The sequence below is a fragment of the Orycteropus afer genome, unplaced genomic scaffold, assembly GCF_000298275.1.
Source record: "Orycteropus afer afer isolate SDZICR_OR568_19922 unplaced genomic scaffold, OryAfe1.0 scaffold00087, whole genome shotgun sequence".
Classification (NCBI taxonomy): Eukaryota; Metazoa; Chordata; class Mammalia; order Tubulidentata; family Orycteropodidae; genus Orycteropus; species Orycteropus afer.
In genome coordinates this window covers 4,338,872-4,344,270 of record NW_006921674.1, presented here as the reverse complement: position 1 = coordinate 4,344,270, position 5,399 = coordinate 4,338,872, and positions in this window count along the sequence as shown.

The window sequence follows — 5,399 nt, the reverse complement described above, 5'->3', positions numbered from 1 at the left end:
AACCAAAAAAAGAGAAAAGGGAAAAAAAGAAGAAAAAACAAGCAAACCTGCAATATCTGGGGATAGGGCACTAAGAAGAAAAAAATAAGTAGGGAAGGAGAATAATAAATGAAGAAAAAAATGGGAAGAATGCAAAAAGTAAAACAAGGAATGGGGTTAGTCACAAGAAAAAAAAGGGTGGGGGAAAGGGAAAAAAAAGAAAGAAAAAAACCTTAAATTATAGGGGGGCAGAATTTCAACCAGGCACAGGGAAAAGAAAAAATGCTGAAAACTAGTACCTGGTAGGGGAAGATTAAGAATAATAATAAAAAGGACAAAAAGTATTAATAATATTATTTGTTTCGAAATGGACAAATACAAGTAAACTAATCACCGGGAAAAAGAAAGCAAAAAAGAAAAAAAAAAGAAAAGAAAAAATTGGTGGATGACTGAGTAGGGCACCCAGGCTCCATCTGAGCACACAGACTGTGATGGAGTTCCTGTAGGCCCAGAAGGTAGGTGGGAGTGGGGATGGCCACACCTCCATTCACCAAGCAGGTATAGAGTGTAGAAACAAGCAGAATGTCATACCTTTTCAGTCTTGCAGGCCCCGAGTATCCTTGGGGTTGCTGGAAAGCAGAACGTTTTCTTTAGCCCCAGGAATCTGCAAGAGCATTGTCTCTTTAAATATCCAAAATAGTCAAGCCACTTTTTAAACCTTCAAAATGGTGGTGCCCTCCGGACAGGCGAAAGTCCACAACTCAGCCCACCTTTCTCTTCACTTTCTCCATTTGTTCCCCAGCCACCGTGCATAATCCTCCGTGCAGTCCCTGGCTAGCAGGGTGATTTTTAGGTTAATTCTTAAGTCCTATCACCACAGGAATCTGCGAGAGCACTGTCTCTTTAAATATCCAAAATAGTCAAGCCGCTTTTTAAACCTACAAAATGGTGGCGCTCTCCGGACTGGCAAAAGTCCATGACTCAGCCCACCTTTCTCTTCACCTTCTCTGTTTGTTCCCTAGCCACCATGCACAGTCCTCCATGCAGTCCCTGGCTAGCAGGTTGATTTTTAGGTTAATTCTTAGGTCCTACCACCAGTCAGGAATCTCCAAGCCGCCTGTACCGTCAGGGTCGCTCAGTTCGCTGTCAGACCGCAGCTCCATATGTCTCCTTTTTTTTTGGTATTTTCATGCAAATTCTTCTGTTAGTTGGGGTTTAGTCCACTTCTGTATCCTTCCCTTCAAGACTCAGGGGTCCAAGATTATCTTCTGTGTCTGTGTTAATTGCTTTCCCTTTTCTTTGTTGAAGAGGGTCTGTGCAGTCCTTCTGCCTAGTCCACCATCTTGCCGGAACTCCGGTAAAAATCTTCAGTTTCTTCATCTTTGGCATTAGTGGTTGGTGCATAAATTTGAGCAATAGTAGTATTAACTGGTCTTCCTTGTAGGCATGTGGATATTATTCTATCACTGATAGTGCTGTACTTCAGAATAGATCTTGAAACATTCTTTGTAATGGTGGATGCCACCTCATTCCTCTACATTTCACCATTCCAGGCATAGTAGATAACATACTTATCTGACTCAAAATGGCCAAAACTACTCCAATGCAGCTCACTAATGCCTATTATATCAATCGTTATCTGTTCCTTTTCATTTTTGACAACTTCCAATTTTCCTACATTCATACTGCATACATTTCACATTCTGATTATTAATGGATATTTGAAGCTGTTTCTCCCCATTTTAAGTCATGCAACATCAGCAAATGGAGGTCCCAAAAGCTTTACTTCATCCACATCACTAAGGTTGACTCTACTTTTAGGAAGCAGGTCTTCCCTAGTCATATTTTGAGGGGCGCATCTTCTGGCATTGTATCAGACAATGTTTCAGGGCTATTTATAATTGTTTCCAGTAATATATCAGTGTTTGACTGCTATTCATAAGATTTTAATTGGTTAATACTTTGAGAAGTGGATAGCTCCTACCTTCTTCCCAGTCTGTCTTACTCTGGAAGCTCTACTGAAACCTGTCCACCATGGGTGACCTTGCTGGTTTTGAAATACTAGTGGCATAGCCTCCAGCCTCACAGAAAAATGCAAGCCACCACCTTATGACAAATTGACAGACAAGTGGTTTAGAGAATTCTAAATTTCTTTGGATCTTTTTCATAATATTTGCTTCTCAAAATCTTAATTATATTTCAGAATTTTCACTATTACTTAAGTTTCTCCCACAATTTATTATTTAATATTTAGTTCACCAACATTTTAACTCAGTCCTGATTGTTCATTTCTTTTGGTTTTTTATTACACTTTTGTTCAGAATGCTAGATATCTTCTTCCATCTGTCCCTGTGGAGCCAATTTTTACTGTAGGAGGCTAATTCATATGGGCTTCATCAACAAACTTCCTTGTCTTCTAGCATCTAGCGGGTTCAGCTAAGAGAGTGCTCCAGCAACAGATTTGAAGGATGGAGGAGAGTGAAACCATGAATGCATTGCCCTATACCCTCCCTTTCTCAGTTTCCTCAGCTGTCTACGTTCCTCAACCAATCTTCTCAAGGCAATCTTCTTCATCTGATTCTCTCCTGCATTTTGGTGACTGTTGTCTTGCCTCCTCTCTTTATGACTTAAGTGGTAATAGCTCTGTTTTTACCCATTCCAACATTTGGGTTTGTCTTCATTCCATCATAAAATCACACCTTTCCAAATGGTCCCTTTGTAAATAACAGTTGTCAATTTTTCCTAATCAGAACATGCCATACATTTCTGGTAGGAATCCTGACTGATATACTCATGTGTGTGAGTATGTGTGTGTGTGTGTGTGTGTGTGTGGAGGGGTGTGTATTGATTATTTTTCCTCTCTATTCATCACAATTCATTAGTAAATATTTATTTTGATGTCTACTTTTACATCTTGATTGTAATTATTTACCAACTTTTGTTGGATTTTTTTAATTCACATGCATTTTTTACAAAATTTAAAATATGTAATGAAAATATTTTCAAAAAATTTCCTACATTACTGATTCCTTAGACATGGTATTTAGTACATGAGTTAACCTTAATTAGTAAGGAAATGCTATTGATATAAGGATGCTTTTAAAGTAATACATTAAAGAACTTTTAAAAGGTTGCCTTCTAAACTAAGTAATCATATACCTTTTTGTAGTCCTATTTCTTTACTTGCACTTGCAATTGATTTTTTCCTATTACTGATATCAGCTGAATCTTGGATCAAAGTAGAGAATACCAGAAAGATATTTATTTGTGTTTTATTAACTATCCATTAAACTGTGAGGATCACAACAAATTATGGAGGATATTGCACAAAATGAGAATTCCAGAATACTTGATGCTCATACAGAACCTGTACACAGACCAAGAAACCATTATTCAAACAGAACAAGGGGTATTGCATGGTTTAAAATCAAGAGAAGTGCACATCAGGGTTGTATCTTTTCACCATTTATTTATTGAATCTGTATGCTAAGAAGTTGGATTATATGAAGAAAGACATATCATGAGGATTGGTGGAAGATGCATTAACAACATGTGATATGCAAATAACACAACTTTACTTGCTGAAAGCAAAGAAGACTTGAAGCATTTACTGATGAAGAACAGACACTAAGGCCTTCAGTATGGCTTACCTGTGAATATAAAACAAAAAATCCTCACAACTGGACCAATAAGCAATATCATTGATAAATGCAGAGATGACTGAAATTGGCAATTTATTTGGATCCACAATCAATGCCCATGGAAGCAGCAATAAAGAAATAAGACTACATATTGTAATGGGCAAATGTGTTGCAAAAACCTCTTTAAATTGTAAAAAATGAAGATTTCAGTTTAAGGACTAAGGTGCACCTGACCCGAGTCATGCTATTTTCAATCACCTCTTGTGCATGTGAAAACTGCACAATGAATAAGGAAGACCAAAGAAAAATTGATGCTTTTGAATTTTGGAGTTGACCAAGAATAGTGAACATACCATGGACTATCAGAACAAATAAGTCTGTCTTAGAAGCAATACAGCCAGAATGCTCTTAGAAGCAAGGATGGTGAGACATTGTCTCAGATCTTTGGGCATGTTATCAAGAACAACAAGTTCCAGGAGAAAGACATCAGACTTGGTAGTGGGACAGAGAAAAAGAGAAAGACCCTCATTAAGATGGAGAGAACTATTGCAGTGTCTCTTGAACCAATATGCAAAGATTGTTTTCATGAAGCCTTCATTAAACATTCTAACTAAATATAGTTCAGTCTGATAGATCGTGGGCTTTACAATCTGTATTATATAGTCCAACAAAGATTTTATTTAAATTGACAACTGAAAATAATATCTTTATTTGTTTTTCCATTGGTTTCAGTAAACTTTTTCTTTACCCTGCTTATGGGTAAAGGTCCTGAGATATATAAAGTTATTTTTTATTATCAATAGTAACTAGTGTGCTATTAGTGACACAGCAAATGTTCGTGATTCATTAAACTATATACTATGATACAATATGTTATTTGAAAGCACAGAGTATTATATAATAAACCAGCATAGTTTAAAATTTAAAATTGACTTTTTTAGCTTGCTAAATATACATAATTCAAAAAAAAAAATACAAACTCACTGCAATTGAATTGAATTCAACTCACAGCAACTCCCTTTGGGTTTCTAAGGTGGTAGAACCTATGGAAGTAGATTGCTGCCCAGTCTTCCTTCCATGGGGTGGCTGGTGAATTTGAACTGCCAGCCTCCTGGTTAGCAGTCAAATGCCTTAGGCAGTATGTCACTTTAAATATAAATATAAAGGGCTCCTTTATATTTAAGTATCTATATAAAAAAATAATAATTCACTGCAGATAAGTTGGATCTGACTCATAGCTACCCCTCCTTGGGTTTCTGAGGTGGTATCACTAAGGAAGTAGGTTGTCAAACCTTCCTTCTGAGGAGTGGCTGGTGGGTTTGAACCACCAGCCTTCTGGTTAGCAGTCAAATGTCTTTTGTTGTTGTTTTTGTTATGTGCTGTCGAGTTGGACCCGACTCATAGCGACCCCTCCTTGGCTTTCCGAGGCAGTATCACTACAGAAGTAGATTGCCCCATCTTCCTTTCAAATGTCTTAGGTACTATTATCTAAACAATTTATGTCCAAAACACAAAATGTAATAGATATTTTAATCAACAGATCAAACTTAAAAGAAAGGAAGAAATGAGATACTTACTCCTACTGAATCTATACCATGCACCTGGCACAGAAAAGCAAAGTGCAGTGATTAAGAGCATAGGATTTTGGCATGAATACCACCTCTGTCATGTATTAGCAGATTAGCAAATTAGTCTCTCTGTTTCCACATTTTTGAAATTAGGAAGCTTACAGCAGTTCTTTTGAAATTAGGAAGATTATAAGACTCTTGTAAGGATTAC